Source organism: Sabethes cyaneus, chromosome 3 (genome assembly GCF_943734655.1).
Source record: "Sabethes cyaneus chromosome 3, idSabCyanKW18_F2, whole genome shotgun sequence".
In the NCBI taxonomy this organism is placed as follows: domain Eukaryota; kingdom Metazoa; phylum Arthropoda; class Insecta; order Diptera; family Culicidae; genus Sabethes; species Sabethes cyaneus.
In genome coordinates, this window is record NC_071355.1 from 41,687,756 (window position 1) to 41,704,032 (window position 16,277).

Here is a 16,277-nt window from a genome sequence, read left to right on the forward strand (position 1 = left end):
GCATGATGCAAATGCAAAGGCGGTGCCAGGTAAGCACAATGAATGCGGTTGAAAAATAAAACCCTCGTAATTGGATTGTTTTACCCAACCGAATGAAATGCGAAAAATCTGGCTGAAATAAACCTAGGTACAGCCAGCGAGTAATCTCGAATCGGTGAAAACCACATCGCGATAAGTGCGGCCGGTGGTCAATTCACTGTAAATGTTGAAATTGACTCCAAACCATGCAGGAAAATTTCCTCCCTGCTACCTACTTTAAGCAGATAATTTATGAAACGAGACTTGCATACTTTTAAAAATTAGATTGTAATGCGGGCTGGATATAGGACTGCGGATATGAACATAATTCTTCCCCTTTAAACCGTGGTTTTTCGAATGGATTTCTTAAGGAGACAGAAAGTTTGCGCATTAATGAGACTAAATGAAATCCTCACAAGAATTCATGACTTCAACAATATCGGAGCAAATTACGTACAACGGCTTCATGAAGTTATACTGTGAACATAATTTCATAGTATTGTTTTAGAAAATATATTCGTGAAACTATATTCGTAGGCGATGAAAAGATTTCATGTCATTTAAAAACATTCGTGGGTTCATTTTTTACAGCAAATGTTGCTATTACATATGGTTCGCATTTGGTGCGAGAACACATTCGTAGCATATTTTGCACCAGAAAGCATTTGATACGCGATTATTGTCTGGGCTAGGTTATCGATAAGTTTTTGCTGCAAAGATTGTATGTGAGAGAAAATACACTTGTGCGATTAAAATTATTGTAGAGGGTTTTAAGGCCGGGGAAGTTTAGTATGATGGTCAGAGACCCCTCCCTCCACTAAGAGGGGGAAGGGGGCTCCCAAACAAATGAAACACAAATTTCTGCACAACTCGAGCGAAACTCGAGGAGTAATCAAGCAATTGGAACCAAATTTGGCTTGAGGGGCCTTTTGGGTGCAAGAATTTTTTGTATAGCGAATTAGAACCCCTCTCCTATTTAGGAGGGGAGGCGGCTCCTGTACAAATGAAGTTCAAATTTCCTCATAACTCGAGAATTAATCAAATGAGTGGAACCAAATTTGACATATGAGAGTTTTAGGAGACAAGAATTTTTTAGAATAAATGAAATACAAATTTCTTCATATCTCAAGAACTAATCAAGTAAATGGAACCAAATTTGGCATGTGGGGGTTTACGAAAGTAGGCATTTGTTTCTATGGTGAATTAGGACCCTTCTTCTATTTAGGAGAGGGGGGGGGGCTCCCATACAAATGAAATACAAATATCCTCGATCACTCGAGAAGTAATCAAGCAAATGGAAGCAAATTTGGCATTGGGGGGTTTTAGGAGCTAGGATTTTTTTTTCCTATGGTGAATTATGACCCCTCCCCCCTTTAAGAGGTGGGGTTCCCTTATAACTGAAATACAAATTTCCTCACATTTCAAGGAATAATGAAGCAAACGGAACCAAATTTGGCATGTGGGCGTTTTTGGAGACAAGAATTTTTTCTATGGTATACCGAGACTCCTCATCAGTATGGTAGGGGGATAAGGACTTTCATACAAGTGTAACGCCTAATTGATTTTGATTATAATTTGTTAAACTACCTTAATGATTTTTATACCAGTTGTTTCCATTCAAACGATTATAAAAGGTAAAGAGAGCTAATTAAACAGACAGTTGAATTCGTATCATAGAATCGTTCGTTTCGTTTTCAAGGACGTAGTCCGATATCACATCTATCCTTTTGGGCTTACAATTCTGTAGACAGGATAGATACTTAGCGCGCGTAATGCTATTGTCGCGACGGTCAGTATAAAGTTCATGTTAGCGATCGTAGCGGTAGATTGGATATTTTTGGTGTTTGCCGGAAGGTGATGAGTGATCACGACGAAAAGTTGGAAGAGATTTCCAGAGAGGTAGCCGAACAAGTTGTTGGACATACGGAAACGGGCGAGCATAGTGCTGGTGCTTTTGGCCTGTTGAAAAACTTGTTCAGTGGGGGCAATTCTAATAACGAGACTATCCAATCTGATCGTGAACAATTTGAACGTATAAACGCTCGAGATCCGCGCTATAAGCAGAGTCCAGGCGATAACAGTGACATAATGGATAACGAAACAATGAGATTGCTGATTAAAACGTTACAAACAATTTCGGCGGGAAATGTGCGCCGGTTCGACGTACGTGATGTAAAGGACATAGTGCTACCGTTTGACCCTGATGTGCCAACGACGCCGACTGCCGAACAATGGATCGAATCCATCGAGAAGGCGGCAGCATTGTATAACGGCGATGATGCCTGGATGCTGCAATGTGGCATAGTGAATTTGCAGGGAGCAGCCAAAATTTGGTTTTCCGGTGCTACGGTGAAGAATTGGAGTGAATTTAAAGCTAAGCTGGTAATCGATTTTCCAACGGCGATAGATATCGTGAACATTCACCAAACTATGATGAATCGTAAGAAAATGGCGGGAGAAAGCTTGGAGACGTATTTCTATAGCCACGTGGCATTGGCTAGAAAGGGAAAACTTCCTGATCAGGCCACGATCAAATATATAGTGTCTGGTCTGGAAGGCCGTTATGGAACAATCCCTCAGGTCGATACTTTGCCTGAACTATTGAAACAGCTGAAGTGGCTGGCCGAAGTGAAGCAACTGAAAACGACGGATGTCTCTCGTGGATCTTCTTCTAAATCAGTGATAAAAGGAGATGCTGGATCGGGTATCAAGTGTTATCGTTGTAGTGTTATTGGGCATGTAGCAGCAATGTGCAGTGAGAGGAAAAGTACACGACCTTCCTCTAATATCGAATGCTTTCATTGCAATGAGAGGGGTCATGTAGCGAAAAATTGTACCAAGATCCCGAATCAAAAGGCTTTTCCTAAAGTGATGCATGAAATTGGCCAAACGAGTAGCTATGTGAAAACACTGAAAATTGGTGTACACAGTGTAGATGCTTTGTATGATTGCGGTTCGGCGGTAACCACTATAAAGGAAAGTTGCCGAGAAATTTTGATTAACCTGGAACCATGCACAATGCAATTGGTTGGATTTGGCGGTAATAAAGTACAAGTGCGAGAGCGTAGCTCCGAAAAAATAGAAGTGGATGGATTGAAGTTGGAAGTTAGTTTTTTAGTAGTGCCGAATAAAGTGCAGATGAATACAGTGATAATTGAACGAGATGTTCTCGATCGCGATGATGTCCGATTCGTCAAAGAGAAGGGAAGCGTTCGTATCGAAAAAATCGATGAAGAGCAACCACAGATCACCTTTAGTAGTATCGAACAATCTTCAGGACCGAGCGGCACTCATCCGAATATGTGTAACATTCGGGCATACGAGCCTATATCAGCTACTGAGATAAATGTGGATGGTGGTGATAATGAGCGCCAAAAGATTTTAAATGTAGTTGAACGATATCGGCATTGCTTTGCAAAGAACTACAAAGAGATGGGCACAGCCAAAAATTGTGAGATGCTAATCGAATTGGTAGATGAGAAGCCCATATACACTAAACAGTACCCGATGGAATACTCCCGTGAAAAGGTGGTGGACGATACAGTGGAGAGCCTACTGGCGGCAGGAATAATCCAGCAATCAAAGTCGCCGTACAACAGTCCTACGGTTTTAGTTAAGAAAAAGAGTGGAGATTGGCGCATGGTGGTGGATTACCGCGCTCTTAATGCAAAGACGGTAAAGGACAAATGGCCTATGCCGATCATCGAGGATTGCTTGAACAGATTAGTGGGAGGACGACTTTTTATAGCGGTGGATCTGTTCCGCGGTTACCACCAGATTCCAGTATCGTTGGAAAGCCGGAAGTTTACAGCTTTTTCTACACCGATGGGCCATTACGAATACTTAAAGATGCCCTTCGGGTTGTCCAATGGCAGTGCGGTATTTCAGCGAATGATTGATGCTGTGATTGCACCACTTCGTCGTATGGGATTCGTGGCATACCTGGACGATGTTACCTTTGGTGGATGTAACGAAAGTGAAGTGATGAAGAAATTTGAAGTACTGTTAAATGCGTTATCGGAGAATGGATTAACAGTGAATTTGGAAAAAACACAATTCTTGAAGAAGCAAGTGGAGTTTTTGGGGTTTGAAATCAGTGAGGGGGAAATAAAGCCAGGATTGGCAAAGATTTGTGCTATCAAAGATTTTCCCGTTCCTGCAAATGTGCGAAACATTAGAGAGTTTTTGGGACTGGCTAATTATTTTAGACGCTTTGTGAGAGAATTTAGTTTGATCGCCGAACCTTTGACTCGGTTAACTAAAAAAGACGCTGAGTTCCTGTGGGATAATGCGCAACAATCGGCCTTTGAGAGACTCAAAGTGATATTAGTAAATCGACCAGTGATAGTGATGTATGATCCAGCAAAAGAGATTGAGCTACACACAGATGCGTGTTCTCACGGCTTGTCGGGTATTCTGTTGCAGAAAATGGATGACGGTTTACATCCAATCAGTTATTTCAGTAGAAAAACGTCACCGACCGAATGTAAGAAGTACAGCTATGAGCTGGAAGCTTTGGCTATAGTGGAGTCATTAGAACGTTTTCGGAAATATGTACTGGGCCGCCATGTGAAAATTGTTACCGACTGCGAAGCTGTGAAGAAGACGGTCGCGAAAAAGCAAATGTTACCCGTGGTGGGAAAATAGCTACTAAAACTACTCGAGTATGACTACGAGCTCGACCATCGAAAAGGAACCAAAATGAAGCACGCCGATTGCTTGAGTCGCAACCCAGTTGAAGAGCCAGTGTGTGAAGAAACCGAGCCTGCGATGGCCAGTGTGATGCAAATTGATATCAGAGAAGATGAGTGGTTAAAATTATTGCAGCGAGAAGACGAAAATTTGTACGAGTTAATGCGGATTCTGTCTGCACCTCCGGTTGATAATCGTGGTAGGCAGATACATAAGGAGTATGCTTTGCGCGATGAAGGTGTGATGCGACGGTGCAGTGATGGGTTGAAGTGGGTGGTGCCTACTCGTGCACGGTGGCGAATCACACGTAGCTACCACGACGATTTAGGACACAAAGGTGCTGATAAAGTGTTTGAAGCTGTAAGAAGAAATTTTTGGTTTCGCCGGATGAAAAACTATTTGAAGCGGTATACAAATTCGTGCGTGTATTGTGCCTACGTGAAGAGCAAGAGCGGTAGGAAGGAAGGATTGCTTCATCCGATACAAAAGATTCCTGTGCCGTTCGACACGATCCATCTGGACCATCTAGGCCCATTTATTCGTTCTACTCTCCTAAACGAGTACATTATAGTGTTGGTAGATGGGTTCACTAAATACGTTGTATTGAGGGCTGTTCGAAATACGAAGACGCAACCAGTGATCCAAATGTTGAGTGACGTTTTCGCTACGTTCGGTAAGCCTAACCGAATAATTACCGACAGAGGAACGGCATACACGTCAAAGGATTTTGAAGAGTTTTGTGTGCAGCTGGGTATTGCTCATGTAAGAGTGGCAGTCGGAACTCCTCGTGCTAACGGACAGGTTGAGCGCGAGAATCGGAACGTATTGCATTCAGTGAGATGTATGGTGAAAGACAACGACAAATGTTGGGATAAGCAACTCCGGTTGATACAGTGGGGATTGAACACGTTGGTAAACGATTCAACAAAGACGTCGCCCCATTCGTTATTGTTTAGCTACAATCCGCGTGACATAATGCAGAACCAGTTGTTGATGATGTTCTCAGTGGAAACTCCTGTAGGTCGATCTGAAAAACTGCGCAAAACTGTACAAACCAGGATCGAGCGTGAACAACAAAAGCAGAAGATGCACTTCGATAAACGACGGCAGCCGGCGCAGCAATATCGTGAAGGTGATTTAGTGCTGGTGGAAAATGACGTGCATTCCACTGGTCAAAGCAAAAAGTTGGAGCCGCGCTACAAGGGACCGTTCATCATTCAAAAGGCAGTTGGAAACGATCGTTATCTGATTACCGACGTTCCTGGAGTTCGTTTTACTCAAAAACGAACGTCGACAATATTCGCGGCGGAGAGGATGAAACCCTGGGCAGTTAGTACATCTGTAGAGACTAGTGATGATGAGGAAGATTATTTAGGTGATTCTGGCGATGACTGATTATCGCCGGGACGGGATATAATACTGTGGTGTCCATTGTAACGCCTAATTGATTTTGATTATAATTTGTTAAACTACCTTAATGATTTTTATACCAGTTGTTTCCATTCAAACGATTATAAAAGGTAAAGAGAGCTAATTAAACAGACAGTTGAATTCGTATCATAGAATCGTTCGTTTCGTTTTCAAGAACGTAGTCCGATATCACATCTATCCTTTTGGGCTTACACAAGTAAAACAGAAATGTTTGCGTATCTCAAAACCGAGCTCAAATTGAGCTCGAGAAATGTTCGACTCTTCCATAAAACGTAACAGTCAATAACAAGACCATCAAAAACTATCTGCAGCCACTCCTCCCGCAGAAATTACCACTGTCTAGGTTTATTTGTTTTCCTAGGTCTACTGACCTCTATTACTTTGCTTCAGTTGGGTTAGAACGAGCGACAGGTAGTAAGGAGATGATAACCCCGAGGATCGAAATGGTACGTTCCATGAAAAGGTTTTCCGTGAAATGGTACATTCCGCGTAAGGTTTTTCACGAAATGGTATTCGGCGAAATGTTATACAATCACAGCAAATATTTAAGTGCTATCCGCTTTATTTTATCTGGCCAAGCAACGTGGGATGGGGGGTTGTTTTCTGCTTTACTGTTTAACCGTTATGTGTGCGACAAAAAAAACACCTTTAGCAGGGCGACAAGGGTACCCGGGTACCCAAAATTGATATTGTTATAACATCAACAATTTTAAACCGATTTTTATGAAATAGGTGTCATTTGATTCGTTAATTAATCTAGTTTTGAATTACTTGGCCATTTGGCCATTAAAAGACATACGGGGCCCGAAAATCCGGAATTCCGGCAGAGTGTCCGCTGTGAGGTAGAGAACTGATTGTATTGCAGGAAATTGTATTGCAGGAAAATCAGTCGGATATAAAAACTCTAAAAATTCATACAATGAACTATTTCATATAATGAGATGAATCAGGTTGGCCATTCCGGAGTAGGTTCCTATGGGGTCATGGGTGGCCAGTCTAGGATTGAAGGTAAAACCAGGCAATATGGGTATCAAAGTTCTTGGAATTAGTTCGGTAGGTGATATTTTTTACATTTCGATATATTTTGATTGATTATTTCGAAAATGGTTTCTACGGGGTCACAGATGATACCGCAGAATTCAAGATAATGCATTTTCAGAACAGTTTAAAACGTAGAACCATCCGTTATACATTTGGAACCAGTTCCAAAATTATTAATCAGTACTAAACTGGCCATATCGGTTCAAAACGTCTAATAGATCCGCTAAACCAATTCTAATATTGGATTAGGCACCCAACTGGTCATCTGTAACCCTACAGAAACCCAATTCTGGAATGGCCAATGCAATCTAAAGTCACCAATTTATATAATAAGATGAAAAAAGAGTCCACAATGTCAAGTTCAAAACTAATAGCTTTACTGAAGGCTGATATTCTTTCAAAACAAGCGGCTTCCCTCGTTTTACCGGACGTTGCTCCGGGATTACCGATTCCCGGGAAGTATATGTCATTTGATAGCCAAATGCCTTATTTAATCAAAACTAGACAAATGTACGAATCAAATGCCACTGGTTTCATCCAAATCGGTTCAAGATAGCCAAAGTTATGTACATAGCAAATCATGGGTACCCGGGTACCCTTGTCGCCCTCCTACGTAATAAAAAAATTCAAGTGCCTCTCATGGCTAATCCCCTTTATGGATATGCACCAAAAATACCTCAATTACTTAAGATCAACGAGTTTTACGATGTCGCAAAATTTCAATGACGTATGTTTTAAACTGAATGAGTTATAACTATTTTAAAACTGAAAAGGTACCCGGGTACCCTGTTGCACACATAACGGTTAATTTGGTTTAGTTTAGTTTAGTTTAGTTTAGTTTAGTTTAGTTGAGTTGAGTTGGGTTGAGTTGAGTTGAGTTGAGTTGAGTTGAGTTGAGTCGAGTTGAGTTGAGTTGAGTTGAGTTGAGTTGAGTTGAGTTGAGTTGAGTTGAGTTGAGTTGAGTTGAGGTGAGTTGAGTTGAGTTGAGTTGAGTTGAGTTGAGTTGAGTTGAGTTGAGTTGAGTTGAGTTGAGTTGAGTTGAGTTGAGTTGAGTTGAGTTGAGTTGAGTTGAGTTGAGTTGAGTTGAGTTGAGTTGAGTTGAGTTGAGTTGAGTTGAGTTGAGTTGAGTTGAGTTGAGTTGAGTTGAGTTGAGTTGAGTTGAGTTGAGTTGAGTTGAGTTGAGTTGAGTTGAGTTGAGTTGAGTTGAGTTGAGTTGAGTTGAGTTGAGTTGAGTTGAGTTGAGTTGAGTTGAGTTGAGTTGAGTTGAGTTGAGTTGAGTTGAGTTAAGTTGGGTTGAGTTGAGTTGAGTTGAGTTGAGTTGAGTTTAGTTTAGTTTAGTTTAGTTTAGTTTAGTTTAGTTTAGTTTAGTTTAGTTTAGTTTAGTTTAGTTTAGTTTAGTTTAGTTTAGTTTAGTTTAGTTTAGTTTAGTTTAGTGTAGTTCAGTTTAGTGGCAATACGAAGTTTGTCGGGTCAGCTAGTATTATTAAAAAAGCAAAGCCTTGGGCTTGAACGTCTTTCTAAGACTTCACTCTTCTTTAGTGACAGACTTCGCAGCCGGCTATTAGAATACAGGACAGTTTACGGCGCTAGTGCAACAATCCTACTGACTCTATCTAGCAGCCCCACGTTGCCGCAATTCGAACATACGACGACTAGCTCGATGGACCAGTCAGTATCGTACATTGAAATTAACTGAGCGGTTAAAATTTATAATTACTTATCACAAAAATACCGGCGGTCGATTGGGTTCAAAACTTCACACTTTCGGGAGCAATTGGATTTAAAATCAAAGTTGAGATTGTACTAGAAATTAGACTTCTCAGTAAAAACTTTTCGTCCGACGTTGCAACACCGCAAGCAAAAGTTTCGTTTGTGTCGGACGACTTCGTGCGACAAATTCTCACTGGGTTGGTTTTAAAGTTGCCTAAAAATTAGAGTTGAAAGTGGACTTGAAATCCGGCTTGACCTAGGATTAAATGAGACTCGAATTCGGACTAACTTGGGCTTGAAGTTTTAGGCACATTGAAGTGAGTTTGAATTTGTTGAATTGAACTTTAAATTGATCTTAAATTTAGAGTAATTTGCACTAGAAGTTTCACTTGGATTCAAACAGTTGAAATTGAAACTGAATTTGAAATTAAAATTTTTATTTGAACTTGGAATTTTATCTGAAATTGAATTTGAATTAGACTTGAAATTGGATTTGGAATTAAAATTGACATTTGACTTTTAATTGAATTTGAAATTAAGCTCGAAATTGAACCTAAAATTGAAATTAAAATTGAACATGAAATTGCACATAAATAAGATTTAAGCTGGGCTAGAGATTAGACTTGCAATCAAATTTGAAATTAGACTTGATATCGGAATTCAAATTATACTTGAAATTGAACTTAAAATCGGACATGCAATTCAATTTGAAATTCAGCTTGACTTGAATTTATACTAATTCTACTAACTCCTTTTTTCAGTCCAGTTCAGTTTTTTCAGTTCAGTTTTTCCACTTTTTGTTCGATTTTTTCTGCTTTTCTGTACCGTTTTCTAGGATTTTGCTATGACTTTTCTTCCGATTTTTCTCTTTTTCCCTCGTTTTTCTTCTTTTCTGTCCCGTATTTCCAGTTTCATTGCTCCGTTTTTCTTCGTTTCTCATCACATTTTTTCTTATTTTTGGTCCTGGTTCTTCCCATTTTTCAAACTCGGTTTTGTGTAGCGTTCTTCCAGTTTTCCACCTTTTCTCTTTTATTTTTCTTCATTTTAATACCCCATTGTTTTGTCTTTTATGTAGCGTTTATTCGGTTTTTGTCTCCCATTTTCCCTTCTGTCTCCCGTTTCACTTCTTTTTCTTTGTCACAAGCTCGTTTGTCCGATTCTTTTTCTGTCCTATTCTGCTGTTTTATTTTCCTTCTTTCTCCTTATGTATTTTGTTTCTACCTCTTTCCTGTTTTTCTTGTTTCCTCCATCGATTTTCTTTTCTCGCTCTTCTTTTTTTAAATTTCTCTTATTTTCTGTTCCGTATTTCCTTTATTGCCCCGTTCTCTCTTTTCTTCGCTCATTTTTACTTTCTTTCCTTTTTCTCTCTTTCTCTGTTCATTTTTTCTTTTTTCTTGTCCTGTTGTTCTTTTCCATTTTTCGGTCTTTTTTCTTTTGTTTTTCCTTGTTTTCAAGCACATTTTTCCACTTTTCATGTGCTGTAATTTTGTGTCCCGTTTCAACTTTTTAATTTTTCGGGTTTCGTCTTTTTTCGCTTAACTATCCCGTATATCGTGTTCTGTTCTTCCTCTTGTCGTGTCCTACTTTCCCTTCTTTTCTGCAACCTTCTGTTCCTTTTTATCATTCGAATTAATTTTTTTGCTAATTTTTCCTGTATTTATGGTCTCCTTTCTTTTCCTGCTGCCGTATTTTCTTTCGTCCTTTTCTCTCTCTATTTTGCACCTTTTCTGACCAGTTTACTCTCATTTACTTTCTCTTTTTCCTCGATTCGTTCATATTTTTCTTCTTCTTTTCTCTTTCGTTCTTCATCTTTTTCTGACCGTTCGTGTTTTGGCTCACTTTCCCACTTCTTCCTTCCGTTTTTAAACATTTCCACTTATTTTCTCTTTTTCTGCCCTGTTTGTCTTTCCATCTATCTACCTATCTATCTATCTATCTATCTATCTATCTATCTATCTATCTATCTATCTATCTATCTATCTATCTATCTATCTATCTATCTATCTATCTATCTATCTATCTATCTATCTATCTATCTATCTATCTATCTATCTATCTATCTATCTATCTATCTATCTATCTATCTATCTATCTATCTATCTATCTATCTATCTATCTATCTATCTATCTATCTATCTATCTATCTATCTATCTATCTATCTATCTATCTATCTATCTATCTATCTATCTATCTATCTATCTATCTATCTATCTATCTATCTATCTATCTATCTATCTATCTATCTATCTATCTATCTATCTATCTATCTATCTATCTATCTATCTATCTATCTATCTATCTATCTATCTATCTATCTATCTATCTATCTATCTATCTATCTATCTATCTATCTATCTATCTATCTATCTATCTATCTATCTATCTATCTATCTATCTATCTATCTATCTATCTATCTATCTATCTATCTATCTATCTATCTATCTATCTATCTATCTATCTATCTATCTATCTATCTATCTATCTATCTATCTATCTATCTATCTATCTATCTATCTATCTATCTATCTATCTATCTATCTATCTATCTATCTATCTATCTATCTATCTATCTATCTATCTATCTATCTATCTATCTATCTATCTATCTATCTATCTATCTATCTATCTATCTATCTATCTATCTATCTATCTATCTATCTATCTATCTATCTATCTATCTATCTATCTATCTATCTATCTATCTATCTATCTATCTATCTATCTATCTATCTATCTATCTATCTATCTATCTATCTATCTATCTATCTATCTATCTATCTATCTATCTATCTATCTATCTATCTATCTATCTATCTATCTATCTATCTATCTATCTATCTATCTATCTATCTATCTATCTATCTATCTATCTATCTATCTATCTATCTATCTATCTATCTATCTATCTATCTATCTATCTATCTATCTATCTATCTATCTATCTATCTATCTATCTATCTATCTATCTGTCTAGCTCTGTCTAGCTCTGTCTAGCTCTGTCTAGCTCTGTCTAGCTCTGTCTAGCTCTGTCTAGCTCTGTCTAGCTCTGTCTAGCTCTGTCTAGCTCTATCTAGCTCTGTCTAGCTCTGTCTAGCTCTGTCTAGCTCTGTCTAGCTCTGTCTAGCTCTGTCTAGCTCTGTCTGGCTCTGTCTAGCTCTGTCTGGCTCTGTCTAGCTCTGTCTGGCTCTGTCTAGCTCTGTCTGGCTCTGTCTAGCTCTGTCTGGCTCTGTCTAGCTCTGTCTGGCTCTGTCTAGCTCTGTCTGGCTCTGTCTAGCTCTGTCTGGCTCTGTCTAGCTCTGTCTGGCTCTGTCTAGCTCTGTCTGGCTCTGTCTAGCTCTGTCTGGCTCTGTCTAGCTCTGTCTGGCTCTTTCTATCTGTCTGGCTCTTTCTATCTGTCTGGCTCTTTCTATCTGTCTGGCTCTTTCTATCTGTCTGGCTCTTTCTATCTGTCTGGCTCTTTCTATCTGTCTGGCTCTTTCTATCTGTCTGGCTCTTTCTATCTGTCTGGCTCTTTCTCTATCTCGCATTTTTTCTTTTGTGCTCTTTTTCGTTTTCATCTCTTTCTCTGTCTGATTTTTCCTGATCACCAAGTTATCCACTGGGAAATCGGTCAGCTGAAGAATAATAGAGCTACTGGAATGAACATTTTTCAGCAGAGCTCTTAAGATAATTTCATGGATTTTGGAGGAGAAACTACCGAAGTAGTGAATGGAAGGGGTAGTCCGTCCCACAGGCTTGCTATTTCATCACTCATTGTGCATAAAAGTGCAACTTTTTTTATTCAACACAAGAAGCTGAACTGCCGCCACAAATGAGAAATACATCCACACAATCAGGAATAGACCAAAAATAAGGAGAAATATAAACGGTAAATTAAGTTTCTCATTATGTGAAAAATGGGAAACTTTCGAAATCACTCGTACTGCAGTATCTACGTGTAAAAGTGAAACAAAAAGATCCGCGTCAAAAGCAACTGCACGGGAATTCTAATGTTGCCGTATCTATCATCCACTATCGTCATATGCAACATTTTTTGCACTGTGGTTGCGAGTAGTATAATTTTTTTTGTGTACATCTCAAGCAACCCAAAGCAAAGTGAGTTTTATTGTACTCTTATGATGGTTTTCGTGACCAATTTCGGTCGTAAATGCTATCACAAGAGTGTAATAAAACCGGAATTGTTGCTTGGGATATCATGGGCAGCCAAAAAGTGTATTAACTTTTTGTCGCTTAGTTTACTCCTCAATGAGTAGAACAATGTGCGAATGGCGGTCAGTAAAAAAGAGAAAAGTTTAAACAAAACGGAGCAGAATAAATCGCGACTGAGTAAAGTGTGAATTTTTCTCTTCCTTTTTTTTTTATTCTGAGGAGGAATCATCCCCGCTGTCCCATATACAAAAAGAGTATCAACACAGCCTACCGGGTGCTCTCCCAGATTTTGTTACATCGTGTATCCCCAATAGCAAAAGAATTCGTAGGGCAGTAGCAGGCGGGCCTTAAGGGGGCCAGTGCTACTGCGGATCCAATCCTCACGTTTCGACAAATTCACAAGAAATGTCGAGAATGCAACAAGCGCATACATCATATTTTCGTGGATTTCAAGGCATCATACAATCCAGTCGAGCGCGAACGATATTCCCAAGACCGGGACGATAGTTTTATACACCACTATTATAAATGAAATGAAACGAAATATGATCGAAATGTACTTTGCCGAAAACAATATTTTGATCCGTAAATCTGTTGTCGAGGGGTTTATGTTTGAAGTTAAATATTTTTTCTTTTAATTTCATTGGCAAAAATGCGAAGCACTCATACTGGTGCACAGATCTTCACAGAGATTTGAATCGCTATCCTAAACAACCAGATTATTCCTTATAATTTGGTTGTAGGTATTTGGATCAAATCGTTTTGGTTGTTACGAAAAAAAAATAGCACCTTCCTTAGTCCGTTTGAATGCGAAAGTCTTTATGTGCAGAGTACAATAACATCACATCAAAGAAGTTGAAAGAAGCTCAAGACGTTCGAAGAGTTAAAGAAATTAATAAAGTTTAAAAAGTCACTCCAATTGCGTTGAAATTTCTGCGAAAAGAAGCTTTGAACTCCTGCCCGAGAGTATCACTTACTGTGGCTGTTGTGTAGATACATCCGAAACATAGAGTATTAAGCAGCAAATAAGTCACTCAACCTTGACTCGATTGCCTGTACTACAGTGGAATGAAAAACGGAAAACGTCAACCACCTGTGTGTGTGCGCGTCTGTGATAGGCTGTGTGTGACGGGGTACTTTTATTTCCATCGCTGGACTGTCTTCCAGCGCCGTATTATTATTATTATCTGTCGAAAGCATCTGTCAGGATGCGTTAATAAAAGCATCCCCGTAAACGTTCGCTGCTGCTCCGTTGCCACCACTACTGTACGTCACAGTTCCTCTTCAAAAGCACTCACTCATTCAAGTACGCTCATTTCATGGTCCGTTAAGCGGAGAATTCAGAAGGCTCGTTAGCGTGGCGGGTCGGTTCGTTTCACTCGTGGGTTTGTAATGGGAATCCATTATTCCATTCCACTACTAGTTACTCGCTCGGCGCCTGCATGCCGCAGATTTGTTTTTCTCTATTTTGCCTTGAGAAAAAGTTAAAAAAAATCCAAACACATACCACAGCCAACATCATGTCCGCCCACGTGGAAGGAACTCTGCCCATGGCGTGGTTATGTCCTTTGGACATTTTCAATTAAATTGTAGTCTTAAACTTTATAGTTTGTGTTGCCTTCGAGGTGCACAAAAACAAATAACATCGTTACATGGAGGTGGCTTGGAACCAATCTGATAAAATCAGTGGTTTGGTTAACATGCTCTGTAATTGTCCCATTTCTAGATCGTATAATCATCAGATAGTTAATATTATTGCCCAACTAGAACAGCAAAATGATGTCAACAGATTAATGTAGATTGATAGAGTTGATGGATCAATTGTAAAAACTAGCTACCAGATCAAATTCATATTTAGTAACGCTCGGTTTTGCTTCCAGAGATGACCATTCAATTTTTGACTGTCTCCATTTTTGCGCTGCTTTTGACATCAACGTTAGGGGCCATTAGCACTACCACCGATTTATCGACTGATTCTTCCAGCAGCAATCTAAAAATCTGGATTCGCAAGCTTGAATGCTACGGACAACCCTACCCGGCCACGAAACTGCTCGAGTGTAGCGTTCAAAACTTTCGAGACATCAACCGTCCACAGGTGATCAGCATTGTGCTGGAAACCCTGGAACCTCAGCAGCGCGTGTTTGTAAGTTTCGGATTGTTTGTCCAGCACAAACGGCTGAGGTCGAGCCTGTACGGGACAACCGTGGACCTGTGTAAAGTGATAGAGGATGGCACCAACGGGAGCAATAAAGTGTCCGAACTGGTGCTGAACCTGGCGCGGCGAAACTTTCCGCAGGTGGTCAAACCCTGCCCGTACGAAGGAGTGGTCAATGCCAGCGGAATCGTGATGGGAGCCAGCATGGTGTTGCCCTATCTGCTGCGAGGAAACTATCGGTGCGATGTTCGGATCTACAACCGGCGCAACCAGACGCTGCTCGCGTGGAGAACGGACTTCGAAATGCGATGAGTTAGATTGAGTGCTGCAAAAATATAAGCTCAGCTGGAATATGCAGCCAGTAGTTTTTGTTTGCGAAAACGCTCTTGGACTATCCGAATATTGGAAGAATTAGATCGGTCCAGGTGCGTTCTGTGTTGGTTCACAAAGTCACGGTATGTCGCTTTTTTTCCTTATGATGAAAAAATGTCCACCAGGCACAGGAGGCAATGGGAAGCCAAACATTCATAAGAGAACTAACGCCGTCGTTCTGGTTGAGTGAGCTTTTTTTCTATTTCCATAATGCATTCCATCAGATACGTGTTGTCGTCGTCGTCCTCGTCATCGAAGTCATCAGCTGCGAAATCAATAAACTTGCCTTGCCAGAGCATGTATCGACTGGCTGGCTGGCTGGCTGCCTGGGTGACTGATTGACGGATTGACGTATGCCACTGGGAAATTTGTAATCGAAAAAGTACGCTCCCATCGTTACTGCTGTAGTCCTTCCAAGTTCGTGTTGTTTACTTCAAAATATCACCTTGCACATTTACACAAAAATAATCATTTTCTGACCGCTGTCACCCGGGAAAATATCCCACTGTTGCCGGGTTCGGTCACAAGGAAGCACCGAAGGAGCGCACGTTTGCCACCGTACCGAACCGGTAGCCTGTTTTGTTTTCGCACTGAATTTGCAATGAGCTCGAAGCAAACAGAGGGCACTTTTCAATCCTGCCGCTTCCTGTGTGCTGCAGCTGGCAAGCGTCGCGTCGTCGTCGTCGGTCGTTTGGCTGACTGTACGT

The 16,277-nt window shown here is 40.0% G+C and overlaps 1 protein-coding gene across 3 annotated transcripts in view; it reads right to left on the reverse strand.

Annotated features, from left to right (window-relative positions):
• Window positions 1-16,277, reverse strand: part of LOC128743669 (very low-density lipoprotein receptor-like) — a 726,292-nt gene that overhangs the window by 451,393 nt on the left and 258,622 nt on the right. The window lies entirely within an intron of this gene.